Here is a 19,755-nt window from a genome sequence, read left to right as displayed (position 1 = left end):
AACCCTCAATCTTCTGATCCGAAGTCAGACGCCTTATCCATTAGGCCACGCGGTCTTCTCCAGGTGTTTTAGAGATATTTGGAAAGAGTGCCAAAAGCACACTTCAAGTAAAAAGCTTACAATTTAGCAGTCTTTTTTTGAGGAACGTTTTCTAGCAGAGTTGCATTTAGATAAAGAAAATAGATTCTTCCATAATCTATCACACATACCTTTGGAAAGTGTGCCAGAAGCACTATCCAAGTGAAGTGCTAACAACTTAGCAGTCTTTTCTTAAGGAATATTTTGTAACGAGTTGCTTTTAGATGAAGCAAAAAGATTCAAGATTTAATTTCTTTGATTGATTATGGGAGAACAATATATTGTTCAGCTTTAAGAAATGCCAAAACCTAGATTTGTTACAAGCTTTCACTTAACTGGGTAATAATTTTACATTCTGTTAAGCAAGCTATAAAATCTACTGAGTGGTTCAGGGCTCTAAGTTTAATGGCAATTCTTCCTGAACATTGGTGATCGGATGTCCTTGTTTTTTCCTGAACTTGAATGTTTTGTTTTCCATCTTGGATGCATGAAACAATATTTTATGGCCTCCATTTGGAGACTTATATTCATGACCCATTTTTGATCATTTTTTCTAGGGCTCGATGGAAAATACTGTACTCCTCAAAGGATATATGTGACTATTATAATTAATTGATTCTACAAATTGCACATGACAAATATTCCGAGCTTAGCTCTGCCATAATGTAAAAACCTCGAGTTATGTTATTTTAAGCCATATGCAGCACACACCGACGTCAGCTATTCAATAAGTTATGAGAGAATATTTTTTTAATCAAAGGAGGATGACTTTTGCTGACCACGAATGGACTAAAATCCTATGACTTGTTTTCAGAAATTATACATCTTGACCAGTTTTTCATAGGATTATGTTTGTGCAAAATAATGTATGAAGGGAAAAACATAAAGAGTTTTTGCCTTAGCATTAGATAACTCAACATATTGTGCCAATATGCATGTAGACTTTTCAAAGACTTGAGTATGTTCATTGAAATTTTGGTCGAAATCAAGTTTTGAAATGTAAATGTTTTGCAACACTCTCATGGAGTCAATTAAAACAGAGTTTGGTAATTTTAAGTTCATGAGGAAAGAAATGTTCCTGACCACGAAGGGACTCGAACCCTCAATCTTCTGATCCGAAGTCAGACGCCTTACCCATTAGGCCACGCGGTCTTCTCCAGGTGTTTTAGAGATATTTGGAAAGAGTGCCAAAAGCACACTTCAAGTAAAAAGCTTACAATTTAGCAGTCTTTTTTTGAGGAACGTTTTCTAGCAGAGTTGCATTTAGATGAAGAAAATAGATTCTTCCACAATCTATCACACATACCTTTGGAAAGTGTGCCAGAAGCACTATCCAAGTGAAGTGCTAACAACTTAGCAGTCTTTTCTTAAGGAATATTTTGTAACGAGTTGCTTTTAGATGAAGCAAAAAGATTCAAGATTTAATTTCTTTGATTGATTATGGGAGAACAATATATTGTTCAGCTTTAAGAAATGCCAAAACCTAGATTTGTTACAAGCTTTCACTTAACTGGGTAATAGTTTTACATTCTGTTAAGCAAGCTATAAAATCTACTGAGTGGTTCAGGGCTCTAAGTTTAATGGCAATTCTTCCTCAACATTGGTGATCGGATGTCCTTGTTTTTTCCTGAACTTGAATGTTTTGTTTTCCATCTTGGATGCATGAAACAATATTTTATGGCCTCCATTTGGAGACTTATATTCATGACCCATTTTTGATCATTTTTTCTAGGGCTCGATGGAAAATACTGTACTCCTCAAAGGATATATGTGACTATTATAATTAATTGATTCTACAAATTGCACATGACAAATATTCCGAGCTTAGCTCTGCCATAATGTAAAAACCTTGAGTTATGTTATTTTAAGCCATATGCAGCACACACCGACGTCAGCTATTCAATAAGTTATGAGAGAATATTTTTTTAATCAAAGGAGGATGACTTTTGCTGACCACGAATGGACTAAAATCCTATGACTTGTTTTCAGAAAATATACATCTTGACCAGTTTTTCATAGGATTATGTTTGTGCAAAATAATGTATGAAGGGAAAAACATAAAGAGTTTTTGCCTTAGCATTAGATAACTCAACATATTGTGCCAATATGCATGTAGACTTTTCAAAGACTTGAGTATGTTCATTGAAATTTTGGTCGAAATCAAGTTTTGAAATGTAAATGTTTTGCAACACTCTCATGGAGTCAATTAAAACAGAGTTTGGTAATTTTAAGTTCATGAGGAAAGAAATGTTCCTGACCACAAAGGGACTCGAACCCTCAATCTTCTGATCCGAAGTCAGACGCCTTACCCATTAGGCCACGCGGTCTTCTCCAGGTGTTTTAGAGATATTTGGAAAGAGTGCCAAAAGCACACTTCAAGTAAAAAGCTTACAATTTAGCAGTCTTTTTTTGAGGAACGTTTTCTAGCAGAGTTGCATTTAGATGAAGAAAATAGATTCTTCCACAATCTATCACACATACCTTTGGAAATTGTGCCAGAAGCACTATCCAAGTGAAGTGCTAACAACTTAGCAGTCTTTTCTTAAGGAATATTTTGTAACGAGTTGCTTTTAGATGAAGCAAAAAGATTCAAGATTTAATTTCTTTAATTGATTATGGGAGAACAATATATTGTTCAGCTTTAAGAAATGCCAAAACCTAGATTTGTTACAAGCTTTCACTTAACTGGGTAATAGTTTTACATTCTGTTAAGCAAGCTATAAAATCTACTGAGTGGTTCAGGGCTCTAAGTTTAATGGCAATTCTTCCTCAACATTGGTGATCGGATGTCCTTGTTTTTTCCTGAACTTGAATGTTTTGTTTTCCATCTTGGATGCATGAAACATTATTTTATGGCCTCCATTTGGAGACTTATATTCATGACCCATTTTTGATCATTTTTTCTAGGGCTCGATGGAAAATACTGTACTCCTCAAAGGATATATGTGACTATTATAATTAATTGATTCTACAAATTGCACATGACAAATATTCCGAGCTTAGCTCTGCCATAATGTAAAAACCTTGAGTTATGTTATTTTAAGCCATATGCAGCACACACCGACGTCAGCTATTCAATAAGTTATGAGAGAATATTTTTTTAATCAAAGGAGGATGACTTTTGCTGACCACGAATGGACTAAAATCCTATGACTTGTTTTCAGAAATTATACATCTTGACCAGTTTTTCATAGGATTATGTTTGTGCAAAATAATGTATGAAGGGAAAAACATAAAGAGTTTTTGCCTTAGCATTAGATAACTCAACATATTGTGCCAATATGCATGTAGACTTTTCAAAGACTTGAGTATGTTCATTGAAATTTTGGTCAAAATCAAGTTTTGAAATGTAAATGTTTTGCAACACTCTCATGGAGTCAATTAAAACAGAGTTTGGTAATTTTAAGTTCATGAGGAAAGAAATGTTCCTGACCACGAAGGGACTCGAACCCTCAATCTTCTGATCCGAAGTCAGACGCCTTATCCATTAGGCCACGCGGTCTTCTCCAGGTGTTTTAGAGATGTTTGGAAAGAGTGCCAAAAGCACACTTCAAGTAAAAAGCTTACAATTTAGCAGTCTTTTTTTGAGGAACGTTTTCTAGCAGAGTTGCATTTAGATGAAGAAAATAGATTCTTCCACAATCTATCACACATACCTTTGGAAAGTGTGCCAGAAGCACTATCCAAGTGAAGTGCTAACAACTTAGCAGTCTTTTCTTAAGGAATATTTTGTAACGAGTTGCTTTTAGATGAAGCAAAAAGATTCAAGATTTAATTTCTTTGATTGATTATGGGAGAACAATATATTGTTCAGCTTTAAGAAATGCCAAAACCTAGATTTGTTACAAGCTTTCACTTAACTGGGTAATAGTTTTACATTCTGTTAAGCAAGCTATAAAATCTACTGAGTGGTTCAGGGCTCTAAGTTTAATGGCAATTCTTCCTCAACATTGGTGATCGGATGTCCTTGTTTTTTCCTGAACTTGAATGTTTTGTTTTCCATCTTGGATGCATGAAACAATATTTTATGGCCTCCGTTTGGAGACTTATATTCTTGACCCATTTTTGATCATTTTTTCTAGGGCTCGATGGAAAATACTGTACTCCTCAAAGGATAAATGTGACTATTATAATTAATTGATTCTACAAATTGTACATGACAATTATTCCGAGCTTAGCTCTGCCATAATGTAAAAACCTTGAGTTATGTTGATTTTAAGCCATATGCAGCACACACTAACGTCAGCTATTCAATAAGTTATGAGAGAATATTTTTTTAATTAAAGGAGGATGACTTTTGCTGACCACGAATGGACTAAAATCCTATGACTTGTTTTCAGAAATTATACATCTTGACCAGTTTTTCATAGGATTATGTTTGTGCAAAATAATGTATGAAGGGAAAAACAGAAAGAGTTTTCGCCTTAGCATTAGATAACTCAACATATTGTGCCAATATGCATGTAGACTTTTCAAAGACTTGAGTATGTTCATTGAAATTTTGGTCGAAATCAAGTTTTGAAATGTAAATGTTTTGCAACACTCTCATGGAGTCAATTAAAACAGAGTTTGGTAATTTTAAGTTCATGAGGAAAGAAATGTTCCTGACCACAAAGGGACTCGAACCCTCAATCTTCTGATCCGAAGTCAGACGCCTTACCCATTAGGCCACGCGGTCTTCTCCAGGTGTTTTAGAGATATTTGGAAAGAGTGCCAAAAGCACACTTCAAGTAAAAAGCTTACAATTTAGCAGTCTTTTTTTGAGGAACGTTTTCTAGCAGAGTTGCATTTAGATGAAGAAAATAGATTCTTCCACAATCTATCACACATACCTTTGGAAATTGTGCCAGAAGCACTATCCAAGTGAAGTGCTAACAACTTAGCAGTCTTTTCTTAAGGAATATTTTGTAACGAGTTGCTTTTAGATGAAGCAAAAAGATTCAAGATTTAATTTCTTTGATTGATTATGGGAGAACAATATATTGTTCAGCTTTAAGAAATGCCAAAACCTAGATTTGTTACAAGCTTTCACTTAACTGGGTAATAGTTTTACATTCTGTTAAGCAAGCTATAAAATCTACTGAGTGGTTCAGGGCTCTAAGTTTAATGGCAATTCTTCCTCAACATTGGTGATCGGATGTCCTTGTTTTTTCCTGAACTTGAATGTTTTGTTTTCCATCTTGGATGCATGAAACATTATTTTATGGCCTCCATTTGGAGACTTATATTCATGACCCATTTTTGATCATTTTTTCTAGGGCTCGATGGAAAATACTGTACTCCTCAAAGGATATATGTGACTATTATAATTAATTGATTCTACAAATTGCACATGACAAATATTCCGAGCTTAGCTCTGCCATAATGTAAAAACCTTGAGTTATGTTATTTTAAGCCATATGCAGCACACACCGACGTCAGCTATTCAATAAGTTATGAGAGAATATTTTTTTAATCAAAGGAGGATGACTTTTGCTGACCACGAATGGACTAAAATCCTATGACTTGTTTTCAGAAATTATACATCTTGACCAGTTTTTCATAGGATTATGTTTGTGCAAAATAATGTATGAAGGGAAAAACATAAAGAGTTTTTGCCTTAGCATTAGATAACTCAACATATTGTGCCAATATGCATGTAGACTTTTCAAAGACTTGAGTATGTTCATTGAAATTTTGGTCAAAATCAAGTTTTGAAATGTAAATGTTTTGCAACACTCTCATGGAGTCAATTAAAACAGAGTTTGGTAATTTTAAGTTCATGAGGAAAGAAATGTTCCTGACCACGAAGGGACTCGAACCCTCAATCTTCTGATCCGAAGTCAGACGCCTTATCCATTAGGCCACGCGGTCTTCTCCAGGTGTTTTAGAGATGTTTGGAAAGAGTGCCAAAAGCACACTTCAAGTAAAAAGCTTACAATTTAGCAGTCTTTTTTTGAGGAACGTTTTCTAGCAGAGTTGCATTTAGATGAAGAAAATAGATTCTTCCACAATCTATCACACATACCTTTGGAAAGTGTGCCAGAAGCACTATCCAAGTGAAGTGCTAACAACTTAGCAGTCTTTTCTTAAGGAATATTTTGTAACGAGTTGCTTTTAGATGAAGCAAAAAGATTCAAGATTTAATTTCTTTGATTGATTATGGGAGAACAATATATTGTTCAGCTTTAAGAAATGCCAAAACCTAGATTTGTTACAAGCTTTCACTTAACTGGGTAATAGTTTTACATTCTGTTAAGCAAGCTATAAAATCTACTGAGTGGTTCAGGGCTCTAAGTTTAATGGCAATTCTTCCTCAACATTGGTGATCGGATGTCCTTGTTTTTTCCTGAACTTGAATGTTTTGTTTTCCATCTTGGATGCATGAAACAATATTTTATGGCCTCCGTTTGGAGACTTATATTCTTGACCCATTTTTGATCATTTTTTCTAGGGCTCGATGGAAAATACTGTACTCCTCAAAGGATAAATGTGACTATTATAATTAATTGATTCTACAAATTGTACATGACAATTATTCCGAGCTTAGCTCTGCCATAATGTAAAAACCTTGAGTTATGTTGATTTTAAGCCATATGCAGCACACACTAACGTCAGCTATTCAATAAGTTATGAGAGAATATTTTTTTAATTAAAGGAGGATGACTTTTGCTGACCACGAATGGACTAAAATCCTATGACTTGTTTTCAGAAATTATACATCTTGACCAGTTTTTCATAGGATTATGTTTGTGCAAAATAATGTATGAAGGGAAAAACAGAAAGAGTTTTCGCCTTAGCATTAGATAACTCAACATATTGTGCCAATATGCATGTAGACTTTTCAAAGACTTGAGTATGTTCATTGAAATTTTGGTCGAAATCAAGTTTTGAAATGTAAATGTTTTGCAACACTCTCATGGAGTCAATTAAAACAGAGTTTGGTAATTTTAAGTTCATGAGGAAAGAAATGTTCCTGACCACAAAGGGACTCGAACCCTCAATCTTCTGATCCGAAGTCAGACGCCTTACCCATTAGGCCACGCGGTCTTCTCCAGGTGTTTTAGAGATATTTGGAAAGAGTGCCAAAAGCACACTTCAAGTAAAAAGCTTACAATTTAGCAGTCTTTTTTTGAGGAACGTTTTCTAGCAGAGTTGCATTTAGATGAAGAAAATAGATTCTTCCACAATCTATCACACATACCTTTGGAAATTGTGCCAGAAGCACTATCCAAGTGAAGTGCTAACAACTTAGCAGTCTTTTCTTAAGGAATATTTTGTAACGAGTTGCTTTTAGATGAAGCAAAAAGATTCAAGATTTAATTTCTTTGATTGATTATGGGAGAACAATATATTGTTCAGCTTTAAGAAATGCCAAAACCTAGATTTGTTACAAGCTTTCACTTAACTGGGTAATAGTTTTACATTCTGTTAAGCAAGCTATAAAATCTACTGAGTGGTTCAGGGCTCTAAGTTTAATGGCAATTCTTCCTCAACATTGGTGATCGGATGTCCTTGTTTTTTCCTGAACTTGAATGTTTTGTTTTCCATCTTGGATGCATGAAACATTATTTTATGGCCTCCATTTGGAGACTTATATTCATGACCCATTTTTGATCATTTTTTCTAGGGCTCGATGGAAAATACTGTACTCCTCAAAGGATATATGTGACTATTATAATTAATTGATTCTACAAATTGCACATGACAAATATTCCGAGCTTAGCTCTGCCATAATGTAAAAACCTTGAGTTATGTTATTTTAAGCCATATGCAGCACACACCGACGTCAGCTATTCAATAAGTTATGAGAGAATATTTTTTTAATCAAAGGAGGATGACTTTTGCTGACCACGAATGGACTAAAATCCTATGACTTGTTTTCAGAAATTATACATCTTGACCAGTTTTTCATAGGATTATGTTTGTGCAAAATAATGTATGAAGGGAAAAACATAAAGAGTTTTTGCCTTAGCATTAGATAACTCAACATATTGTGCCAATATGCATGTAGACTTTTCAAAGACTTGAGTATGTTCATTGAAATTTTGGTCAAAATCAAGTTTTGAAATGTAAATGTTTTGCAACACTCTCATGGAGTCAATTAAAACAGAGTTTGGTAATTTTAAGTTCATGAGGAAAGAAATGTTCCTGACCACGAAGGGACTCGAACCCTCAATCTTCTGATCCGAAGTCAGACGCCTTATCCATTAGGCCACGCGGTCTTCTCCAGGTGTTTTAGAGATGTTTGGAAAGAGTGCCAAAAGCACACTTCAAGTAAAAAGCTTACAATTTAGCAGTCTTTTTTTGAGGAACGTTTTCTAGCAGAGTTGCATTTAGATGAAGAAAATAGATTCTTCCACAATCTATCACACATACCTTTGGAAAGTGTGCCAGAAGCACTATCCAAGTGAAGTGCTAACAACTTAGCAGTCTTTTCTTAAGGAATATTTTGTAACGAGTTGCTTTTAGATGAAGCAAAAAGATTCAAGATTTAATTTCTTTGATTGATTATGGGAGAACAATATATTGTTCAGCTTTAAGAAATGCCAAAACCTAGATTTGTTACAAGCTTTCACTTAACTGGGTAATAGTTTTACATTCTGTTAAGCAAGCTATAAAATCTACTGAGTGGTTCAGGGCTCTAAGTTTAATGGCAATTCTTCCTCAACATTGGTGATCGGATGTCCTTGTTTTTTCCTGAACTTGAATGTTTTGTTTTCCATCTTGGATGCATGAAACAATATTTTATGGCCTCCGTTTGGAGACTTATATTCTTGACCCATTTTTGATCATTTTTTCTAGGGCTCGATGGAAAATACTGTACTCCTCAAAGGATAAATGTGACTATTATAATTAATTGATTCTACAAATTGTACATGACAATTATTCCGAGCTTAGCTCTGCCATAATGTAAAAACCTTGAGTTATGTTGATTTTAAGCCATATGCAGCACACACTAACGTCAGCTATTCAATAAGTTATGAGAGAATATTTTTTTAATTAAAGGAGGATGACTTTTGCTGACCACGAATGGACTAAAATCCTATGACTTGTTTTCAGAAATTATACATCTTGACCAGTTTTTCATAGGATTATGTTTGTGCAAAATAATGTATGAAGGGAAAAACAGAAAGAGTTTTTGCCTTAGCATTAGATAACTCAACATATTGTGCCAATATGCATGTAGACTTTTCAAAGACTTGAGTATGTTCATTGAAATTTTGGTCGAATTCAAGTTTTGAAATGTAAATGTTTTGCAACACTCTCATGGAGTCAATTAAAACAGAGTTTGGTAATTTTAAGTTCATGAGGAAAGAAATGTTCCTGACCACAAAGGGACTCGAACCCTCAATCTTCTGATCCGAAGTCAGACGCCTTACCCATTAGGCCACGCGGTCTTCTCCAGGTGTTTTAGAGATATTTGGAAAGAGTGCCAAAAGCACACTTCAAGTAAAAAGCTTACAATTTAGCAGTCTTTTTTTGAGGAACGTTTTCTAGCAGAGTTGCATTTAGATGAAGAAAATAGATTCTTCCACAATCTATCACACATACCTTTGGAAATTGTGCCAGAAGCACTATCCAAGTGAAGTGCTAACAACTTAGCAGTCTTTTCTTAAGGAATATTTTGTAACGAGTTGCTTTTAGATGAAGCAAAAAGATTCAAGATTTAATTTCTTTGATTGATTATGGGAGAACAATATATTGTTCAGCTTTAAGAAATGCCAAAACCTAGATTTGTTACAAGCTTTCACTTAACTGGGTAATAGTTTTACATTCTGTTAAGCAAGCTATAAAATCTACTGAGTGGTTCAGGGCTCTAAGTTTAATGGCAATTCTTCCTCAACATTGGTGATCGGATGTCCTTGTTTTTTCCTGAACTTGAATGTTTTGTTTTCCATCTTGGATGCATGAAACATTATTTTATGGCCTCCATTTGGAGACTTATATTCATGACCCATTTTTGATCATTTTTTCTAGGGCTCGATGGAAAATACTGTACTCCTCAAAGGATATATGTGACTATTATAATTAATTGATTCTACAAATTGCACATGACAAATATTCCGAGCTTAGCTCTGCCATAATGTAAAAACCTTGAGTTATGTTATTTTAAGCCATATGCAGCACACACCGACGTCAGCTATTCAATAAGTTATGAGAGAATATTTTTTTAATCAAAGGAGGATGACTTTTGCTGACCACGAATGGACTAAAATCCTATGACTTGTTTTCAGAAATTATACATCTTGACCAGTTTTTCATAGGATTATGTTTGTGCAAAATAATGTATGAAGGGAAAAACATAAAGAGTTTTTGCCTTAGCATTAGATAACTCAACATATTGTGCCAATATGCATGTAGACTTTTCAAAGACTTGAGTATGTTCATTGAAATTTTGGTCAAAATCAAGTTTTGAAATGTAAATGTTTTGCAACACTCTCATGGAGTCAATTAAAACAGAGTTTGGTAATTTTAAGTTCATGAGGAAAGAAATGTTCCTGACCACGAAGGGACTCGAACCCTCAATCTTCTGATCTGAAGTCAGACGCCTTATCCATTAGGCCACGTGGTCTTCTCCAGGTGTTTTAGAGATATTTGGAAAGAGTGCCAAAAGCACACTTCAAGTAAAAAGCTTACAATTTAGCAGTCTTTTTTTGAGGAACGTTTTCTAGCAGAGTTGCATTTAGATGAAGAAAATAGATTCTTCCACAATCTATCACACATACCTTTGGAAAGTGTGCCAGAAGCACTATCCAAGTGAAGTGCTAACAACTTAGCAGTCTTTTCTTAAGGAATATTTTGTAACGAGTTGCTTTTAGATGAAGCAAAAAGATTCAATATTTAATTTCTTTGATTGATTATGGGAGAACAATATATTGTTCAGCTTTAAGAAATGCCAAAACCTAGATTTGTTACAAGCTTTCACTTAGCTGGGTAATAGTTTTACATTCTGTTAAGCAAGCTATAAAATCTACTGAGTGGTTTAGGGCTCTAAGTTTAATGGTAATTCTTCCTGAACATTGGTGATTCGATGTCCTTGTTTTTTCCTGAACTTGAATGTTTTGTTTTCCATCTTGGATGCATGAAACAATATTTTATGGCCTCCATTTGGAGACTTATACTCTTGACCCATTTTTGATCATTTTTTCTAGGGCTCGATGGAAAATACTGTACTCCTCAAAGGATATATGTGACTATTATAATTAATTGATTCTACAAATTGCACATGACAATTATTCCGAGCTTAGCTCTGCCATAATGTAAAAACCTTGAGTTATGTTGATTTTAAGCCATATGCAGCACACACTAACGTCAGCTATTCAATAAGTTATGAGAGAATATTTTTTTAATTAAAGGAGGATGACTTTTGCTGACCACGAATGGACTAAAATCCTATGACTTGTTTTCAGAAATTATACATCTTGACCAGTTTTTCATAGGATTATGTTTGTGCAAAATAATGTATGAAGGGAAAAACAGAAAGAGTTTTTGCCTTAGCATTAGATAACTCAACATATTGTGCCAATATGCATGTAGACTTTTCAAAGACTTGAGTATGTTCATTGAAATTTTGGTCGAAATCAAGTTTTGAAATGTAAATGTTTTGCAACACTCTCATGGAGTCAATTAAAACAGAGTTTGGTAATTTTAAGTTCATGAGGAAAGAAATGTTCCTGACCACAAAGGGACTCGAACCCTCAATCTTCTGATCCGAAGTCAGACGCCTTACCCATTAGGCCACGCGGTCTTCTCCAGGTGTTTTAGAGATATTTGGAAAGAGTGCCAAAAGCACACTTCAAGTAAAAAGCTTACAATTTAGCAGTCTTTTTTTGAGGAACGTTTTCTAGCAGAGTTGCATTTAGATGAAGAAAATAGATTCTTCCACAATCTATCACACATACCTTTGGAAATTGTGCCAGAAGCACTATCCAAGTGAAGTGCTAACAACTTAGCAGTCTTTTCTTAAGGAATATTTTGTAACGAGTTGCTTTTAGATGAAGCAAAAAGATTCAAGATTTAATTTCTTTGATTGATTATGGGAGAACAATATATTGTTCAGCTTTAAGAAATGCCAAAACCTAGATTTGTTACAAGCTTTCACTTAACTGGGTAATAGTTTTACATTCTGTTAAGCAAGCTATAAAATCTACTGAGTGGTTCAGGGCTCTAAGTTTAATGGCAATTCTTCCTCAACATTGGTGATCGGATGTCCTTGTTTTTTCCTGAACTTGAATGTTTTGTTTTCCATCTTGGATGCATGAAACATTATTTTATGGCCTCCATTTGGAGACTTATATTCATGACCCATTTTTGATCATTTTTTCTAGGGCTCGATGGAAAATACTGTACTCCTCAAAGGATATATGTGACTATTATAATTAATTGATTCTACAAATTGCACATGACAAATATTCCGAGCTTAGCTCTGCCATAATGTAAAAACCTTGAGTTATGTTATTTTAAGCCATATGCAGCACACACCGACGTCAGCTATTCAATAAGTTATGAGAGAATATTTTTTTAATCAAAGGAGGATGACTTTTGCTGACCACGAATGGACTAAAATCCTATGACTTGTTTTCAGAAATTATACATCTTGACCAGTTTTTCATAGGATTATGTTTGTGCAAAATAATGTATGAAGGGAAAAACAGAAAGAGTTTTTGCCTTAGCATTAGATAACTCAACATATTGTGCCAATATGCATGTAGACTTTTCAAAGACTTGAGTATGTTCATTGAAATTTTGGTCGAAATCAAGTTTTGAAATGTAAATGTTTTGCAACACTCTCATGGAGTCAATTAAAACAGAGCTTGATGATTTTAAGTTCATGAGGAAAGAAATGTTCCTGACCACGAAGGGACTTGAACCCTTAATCTTCTGATCCGAAGTCAGACGCCTTATCCATTAGGCCATGCGGTCTTCTCCAGGTGTTTTAGAGATATTTGGAAAGAGTGCCAAAAGCACACTTCAAGTAAAAAGCTTACAATTTAGCAGTCTTTTTTTGAGGAACGTTTTCTAGCAGAGTTGCATTTAGATGAAGAAAATAGATTCTTCCACAATCTATCACACATACCTTTGGAAAGTGTGCCAGAAGCACTATCCAAGTGAAGTGCTAACAACTTAGCAGTCTTTTCTTAAGGAATATTTTGTAACGAGTTGCTTTTAGATGAAGCAAAAAGATTCAAGATTTAATTTCTTTGATTGATTATGGGAGAACAATATATTGTTCAGCTTTAAGAAATGCCAAAACCTAGATTTGTTACAAGCTTTCACTTAACTGGGTAATAGTTTTACATTCTGTTAAGCAAGCTATAAAATCTACTGAGTGGTTCAGGGCTCTAAGTTTAATGGCAATTCTTCCTCAACATTGGTGATCGGATGTCCTTGTTTTTTCCTGAACTTGAATGTTTTGTTTTCCATCTTGGATGCATGAAACAATATTTTATGGCCTCCGTTTGGAGACTTATATTCATGACCCATTTTTGATCATTTTTTCTAGGGCTCGATGGAAAATACTGTACTCCTCAAAGGATAAATGTGACTATTATAATTAATTGATTCTACAAATTGTACATGACAATTATTCCGAGCTTAGCTCTGCCATAATGTAAAAACCTTGAGTTATGTTGATTTTAAGCCATATGCAGCACACACTAACGTCAGCTATTCAATAAGTTATGAGAGAATATTTTTTTAATTAAAGGAGGATGACTTTTGCTGACCACGAATGGACTAAAATCCTATGACTTGTTTTCAGAAATTATACATCTTGACCAGTTTTTCATAGGATTATGTTTGTGCAAAATAATGTATGAAGGGAAAAACAGAAAGAGTTTTTGCCTTAGCATTAGATAACTCAACATATTGTGCCAATATGCATGTAGACTTTTCAAAGACTTGAGTATGTTCATTGAAATTTTGGTCGAAATCAAGTTTTGAAATGTAAATGTTTTGCAACACTCTCATGGAGTCAATTAAAACAGAGTTTGGTAATTTTAAGTTCATGAGGAAAGAAATGTTCCCGACCACGAAGGGACTCGAACCCTCAATCTTCTGATCCGAAGTCAGACGCCTTATCCATTAGGCCACGCGGTCTTCTCCATATGTTTTAGAGATATTTGGAAAGAGTGCCAAAAGCACACTTCAAGTAAAAAGCTTACAATTTAGCAGTCTTTTTTTGAGGAACGTTTTCTAGCAGAGTTGCATTTAGATGAAGAAAATAGATTCTTCCACAATCTATCACACATACCTTTGGAAAGTGTGCCAGAAGCACTATCCAAGTGAAGTGCTAACAACTTAGCAGTCTTTTCTTAAGGAATATTTTGTAACGAGTTGCTTTTAGATGAAGCAAAAAGATTCAAGATTTAATTTCTTTGATTGATTATGGGAGAACAATATATTGTTCAGCTTTAAGAAATGCCAAAACCTAGATTTGTTACAAGCTTTCACTTAACTGGGTAATAGTTTTACATTCTGTTAAGGAAGCTATAAAATCTACATCTTGACCAGTTTTTCATAGGATTATGTTTGTGCAAAATAATGTATGAAGGGAAAAACAGAAAGCATTAGATAACTCAACATATTGTGCCAATATGCATGTAGACTTTTCAAAGACTTGAGTATGTTCATTGAAATTTTGGTCAAATATAAAGTTTTGAAATGTAAATGTTTTGCAACACTCTCATGGAGTCAATTAAAACAGAGTTTGGAGATTTTAAGTCCATGAGGAAAGAAATTTTCCCAACCACGAAGGAACTCGAACCCTCAAAGTCAGACGCCTAATTCATTAGGCCACGCGGTCTTCCACAGCTGTCACAGAGATAATTGGAGAGTGTGCCAAAAGCACACTACAAGTAAAAAGCTTACAATTTAGCAGACTTTTGATCTAACTGCCATCAAACTTGTGGATGCAATATAACAGAGCGCTTGTTACAGAATATTTAATTTATATATATATATATATATATATATCTATAATATAAATGTCTAGTGGCGTGTGTTAGTCTGTCTGTGTGTGTGTGTGTGTGTGTGTGTGTGTGTGTGGAAAAAATAAAACCAAGCTGCAGCTGGGCGGAGTAATACACTGACCTACTAAATTCTTAGTGTGTGTGGGGAAAAAAAATCAGAAAGGGCTGAAATTTGGTATACTAAGATGTTTTTAATTTGTTAATTTAATTTGTTAATTGTTAAAAGTGTTTATAAAGATTTTAAAAAAATATATATATATTTCTTGAAGGAGAAGTGACAGTTGGGAGTGGTTGGTGGTTGCTGGGGGTGACAGTGGGGAGTGGTTGGTGGTTGAGGCCTGGGCTATGGCCCAAATGCATGACAAGAACCTTTTTAACACCTTAAGTAGCTTGATTTGACTAGAATGCATGAGTATCATGCACGGGTTAACTTGTATATATATATATATATATATATATATATATATATATATCTACATATCTATCTATCTATCTATCTATCTATCTATCTATCTATCTATATATATATATATATATAGTCTTGACCTTTAGGAAAACACTTTCTGGCAACCTATGCAGCATCAGGTAATCTAAGTCCCTTTTCTAAGTTTTGATACAGACCTTGTGCCCCGGGTCCTTTCATAGCAGTGCTTCAATCAAGACTTTCAGTGAATTATGTATGACCGTGCATGGAATGAAAGCCTCTAGAGATGGCAATGAAACTCACCTCTTTTATTATCACAACAAGCACCACAGGCTGGGTGACATTATGCTTATCTAGCCACCAAACAGCTCCAATTGGGACAGGGAGTTAATTAACTACTCTCTTAATGCCACAACATCCCCAGTGCTGATAGGAAGACCACCCAATATACAAAAGAGGTGGCTAGGCATTCACATTTCTGTCGTACTCTTATGGGAGACCCAACACTTGAGCTTCAACTATTAGGCTGGGAAGTAAATTTTTTAGTTCATGTACTTATTTATTAATATTGTAATTTATGCAAACCAGTGTCCATCTTCCGCAACTGAAAAGCATGCAGATTCCGTGTTAGTAAGTGGCTTTCCTTAGCAGGTTTTCAGGTAGTACATTTCTATATTGCTGTGTGGCATAGTGGTTACAATCTCCACTTGTTGCTGCTCATTGCAGCTTCTTGCCGGACTGTCACTTGTTTAGTTTAATACACTGCAATAAGCAGAAATAAGCAGCGACTAAAGAAGAGATCCGCTATCGGTTGAAACCACTTTATTCTCCAACTGAGAAAAAAGTATGTTACAATAAAAAAAAGTAAACCTATTGAACGCACAGCCATACCATTGATACTGGTGGATGTGCTCTGTCAATAAATACATATCATAGTGTGTTGTTCCAAGAAGTAATTTGGTTTACAATATGCAGTTAAATGTTTTTGTCTTCTTAAGGTATATGGGATATGCTTTTTTTCTTCCTCTGTTTTGGAGGACGAAATGTAGGTTACATTCCTAAAAAGTTTATCTCTGTCTGTCCAGTGATATCTTCTGTGCATGTATGCGGCTCCGTTGTTCATTTGTAATAAATCAACCTCATGGTTAAGCCACATGTATGCTGAGCTCCATGTTTTCACACTGCACCACTCACCAAAGGGCTAACACATTGGATGCACATATATAGTTCTACAAGCGCCAGATGCAATAATGGGCTGTCAGTGGATGCTATATTTTAACATTTAAACCCGGGTACCCAGTGGCCAAGGGTATGTTGGTTGGTACTTTCTAGGTGTAGGGCTAATAATATTTTCAGAGCCCCCCCAAGTGAGCTTGGTAAGGTGGCACACACCCAGCCTGTCACCAGTGTAATGTCCGTCTCTATCATAGCCAACAATGTGGTTCCAACGCACAAAGAGATTTAATAGCAAAATATAACAAAGCATAAATACAAGAAAGTATAACCGATACATTAAGCTTGCACACTGGATCCAATAACAGTCATTCAATCCTGACCGTCATCACTAGTCACTTACACCCAACTTGTAGCTGGTGCAAGTGATATAACTATCACTCAGACTTTCTGCGTGCACTTAAGCTTTTAAGCTTGGCACGCTCTTACTGTACATTGACTAGGTGCACACGCCCAGTCCCCTCCACATTCTACCCTTGAAATCATAGGCTGTAGTTAGGGTCCTTTGTGCTCGAAGATTAATTGAATGTTGCTACGTTCACTGGTGGCTAGACAACTGTTGTCAGGATTTGGGCAAAAATAATGCCACACATAAGAAGTGGATTTTTTGGTTTTATGCCCAGGCATGACAATGGCCTTCTTCTTATCACATGCAAGAAGATGCTGGACTTACACAAACAACATCATCATCATCAACATCCTCATTAGCGCCCTCGTCAGCTACACAAATATCCCCCTCATCCTGTTGCAATTTCAAAGTGGCATCCTCAATTTGTGCATCACCTGCTACATTTGGGCTGTTCATGCACACATCTGCAAAAATGCTGAAAGGGGCCTTCTTTATGGGTACATTATCAGACTGGTTAGGATTACACATAGCACTCGTGCACAGACTCTCCTCAGAATTTGGACACCACTTTTGGAGTCCGAATGACAAGGTCTTGCTTGGTCATGACTGACTTTACAAGAAGATGACTCAGTGACAGTTGCAGAACTAGTACTCATAGAGAAAGGCAAATGCCTCATTCTCTCCTTGCCATTGCGTGTGTAGAATGGCATGTTGGCAATTTTATTTTTTTCTGCAGATAACTTTGCCTGTATTACAGGTCTTTTTTTCTTGACCAAGGTAAAATGTGTTTTGTTTCATTTTTGTTTCCCTGACTTAAAAACACTATGCACTTTAAGATAGGCTTTAGCAGATGACATAGAGGGATTACTATCATCATGACTGGTGCCTGCAGCTGCTTGGTGCTCCTGGTCTTCAGTGTACTGCTGTGAATCCCTTTTAATAACACACTATAATGTGACTGCAGATTTAGAAGACCAAGCCTGCAAGACCTATTATTTCTATTTCAGCAATGACAATTAGCAATGGAGCTCTCCTGAATGTCACCTGAGACTTTTAAAAATACTGCTACCCCTCCTCTTTATTTTCTACCTATGACACTGCCCAACTGCACTAGAGACTGCCAAGAACTGTGCTACCCCTTCTGTGTCATGGCGCTGGAATGCCGCGGAGGGCGGTACTTATAGAATCCAAAGCTCGCGAGATCCAACGATGTAACAATAACGTTTTGCCTCGTTTCTAATTCCGAGGGCGCGCAAAAGTACAGAGCCGGCTTGGCTCGGTACCCGGATCTGCTAAGTTCGGGTGTGTTCAGTTCTTGGGGAACCGAGCCTGAGCATCTCTAAAAGATATACAGTATAGTTTATTTTTCTTAACGTAAAAAAAAAAGTATGACAATAAATTGATTGCTAATATTCCAAACCTCAAATTGATAAAACAATCAGTCCATTAATTACTGGAACTGTGATTTACTATTGTGACAAATTGACCACAGAACCACTAAATAAGCTAGCGGCCCAAACAACCAAATTGCAATGAGTGTGAGAATAACTCTGTTCAGGGGTGCTGAGAGGTGAGGGGAGTGTGGGTACAAAGTACTGGGGCCTGAGTCTTTTTGTGAGACTAAGATCTTCCCTGCTCACTTTGCAGGATGGTTCCATTTTGATGGATGTCAACATCACCAGCACAGCATAGGTATGCACAGTGGACAGGGGTGACATTGCTCAGCTTTCCATATTCTATGTACCTATACAATTTCCAAACAGGCCCCAACATCCCAGGATCCAGACAAGAATTCAGTACCAGGTTGTGAAAGCTGCAATAACAGATAGGAGAGAGCAACACAATTTTAATACATACTATGTCACGTCCATGGGACGTGGTGCAGCCACTCACCATGTTGACCATGCCCACAATACTATGTGCCGCCCCCTTAAGCACACAACTCTTTTCCTACTCATCTATGCAGGGGGACCCCTTAAAGTAACTCTATCAGGGCCCCAAATATCTCTTGGCTGCCCTGACTCTTAACTCAACAGGTCTGCCACAGATTCTTTGAACTATTAACAAAATTATTAGTAATAACACAGATACCAACTGTTTTGCAGCACAGTAAAAAATTTTAATCCATAGAGCCTGAAAGAACAAATATAAATAATCACATCCTCAATTTATATAGTTCACTTAATGGACAAAAAATTATCAGCGCATATCCATATAATCATTAATTTCTATATATACTTACATCTAAACCTGGTTGTAGTTTTAAATAATTAGTAAAGACAATAGGTTATATAAAATGGCAATAATAATTACAATGTAAATCATAGTGTATCTTTAAATTAAAAATATTTTTTCTATTATGTTAATGTTTCTATTGTTATGAGTATGTTATTTTTTATTTTACACTATAAATAGTTTATTTTTAAGACATAAAAACGTGTTACTTTATTATGATAACAAATGAGATTAATGAGGGCAACATCTTTTATACATAAAGTTGATAAGAATTGTATTTATTATATTTTATAATCTTATAATACACATGATATAATGCAGAAACAAAACACTCACAGTTTGTTAGCATAAAGCCTGGGTACAGGTTAAACAATATAATTTAATTCACCTGTGAATGTGTTTTTTCTGCTCTACATTATAATAGATATGATGTCCAATAAACCAAATTCATGATTAGAGATGTACTAAAGTTGCCCAAAAAT

General features: G+C 35.4%; 12 non-coding genes across 12 annotated transcripts in view; all 12 read right to left on the bottom strand.

The window, feature by feature from the left end:
- Positions 1 to 55, bottom strand: part of TRNAR-UCG (transfer RNA arginine (anticodon UCG)) — a 73-nt gene extending 18 nt beyond the window's left edge. Inside the window, exon 1 of the tRNA in view lies at positions 1 to 55. This exon is cut by the window's left edge and continues 18 nt beyond it. This is a non-coding gene — a tRNA (tRNA-Arg).
- Positions 56 to 1,157: 1,102 nt separating this feature from the next.
- On the bottom strand, positions 1,158 to 1,230 carry TRNAR-UCG (transfer RNA arginine (anticodon UCG)). The gene has a single exon. It is a non-coding gene; the product is annotated as a tRNA-Arg (tRNA).
- A 1,102-nt stretch (positions 1,231 to 2,332) lies between these two features.
- Positions 2,333 to 2,405, bottom strand: TRNAR-UCG (transfer RNA arginine (anticodon UCG)). Its single transcript has one exon. It is a non-coding gene; the product is annotated as a tRNA-Arg (tRNA).
- Positions 2,406 to 3,507: 1,102 nt separating this feature from the next.
- Positions 3,508 to 3,580, bottom strand: TRNAR-UCG (transfer RNA arginine (anticodon UCG)). Its single transcript has one exon. It is a non-coding gene; the product is annotated as a tRNA-Arg (tRNA).
- A 1,103-nt stretch (positions 3,581 to 4,683) lies between these two features.
- TRNAR-UCG (transfer RNA arginine (anticodon UCG)) lies at positions 4,684 to 4,756 on the bottom strand. The gene has a single exon. It is a non-coding gene; the product is annotated as a tRNA-Arg (tRNA).
- A 1,102-nt stretch (positions 4,757 to 5,858) lies between these two features.
- On the bottom strand, positions 5,859 to 5,931 carry TRNAR-UCG (transfer RNA arginine (anticodon UCG)). The gene has a single exon. It is a non-coding gene; the product is annotated as a tRNA-Arg (tRNA).
- A 1,103-nt stretch (positions 5,932 to 7,034) lies between these two features.
- On the bottom strand, positions 7,035 to 7,107 carry TRNAR-UCG (transfer RNA arginine (anticodon UCG)). The gene has a single exon. It is a non-coding gene; the product is annotated as a tRNA-Arg (tRNA).
- Positions 7,108 to 8,209: 1,102 nt separating this feature from the next.
- On the bottom strand, positions 8,210 to 8,282 carry TRNAR-UCG (transfer RNA arginine (anticodon UCG)). Its single transcript has one exon. It is a non-coding gene; the product is annotated as a tRNA-Arg (tRNA).
- A 1,103-nt stretch (positions 8,283 to 9,385) lies between these two features.
- TRNAR-UCG (transfer RNA arginine (anticodon UCG)) lies at positions 9,386 to 9,458 on the bottom strand. The gene has a single exon. It is a non-coding gene; the product is annotated as a tRNA-Arg (tRNA).
- A 2,278-nt stretch (positions 9,459 to 11,736) lies between these two features.
- TRNAR-UCG (transfer RNA arginine (anticodon UCG)) lies at positions 11,737 to 11,809 on the bottom strand. Its single transcript has one exon. It is a non-coding gene; the product is annotated as a tRNA-Arg (tRNA).
- Positions 11,810 to 12,911: 1,102 nt separating this feature from the next.
- Positions 12,912 to 12,984, bottom strand: TRNAR-UCG (transfer RNA arginine (anticodon UCG)). The gene has a single exon. It is a non-coding gene; the product is annotated as a tRNA-Arg (tRNA).
- A 1,103-nt stretch (positions 12,985 to 14,087) lies between these two features.
- Positions 14,088 to 14,160, bottom strand: TRNAR-UCG (transfer RNA arginine (anticodon UCG)). Its single transcript has one exon. It is a non-coding gene; the product is annotated as a tRNA-Arg (tRNA).
- Between the last annotated feature and the right edge of the window lie 5,595 nt (positions 14,161 to 19,755).

This window comes from Mixophyes fleayi, chromosome 9 (genome assembly GCF_038048845.1).
Source record: "Mixophyes fleayi isolate aMixFle1 chromosome 9, aMixFle1.hap1, whole genome shotgun sequence".
Taxonomy (NCBI): domain Eukaryota; kingdom Metazoa; phylum Chordata; class Amphibia; order Anura; family Limnodynastidae; genus Mixophyes; species Mixophyes fleayi.
This window is presented reverse-complemented; position numbering and strand designations above follow the sequence as displayed.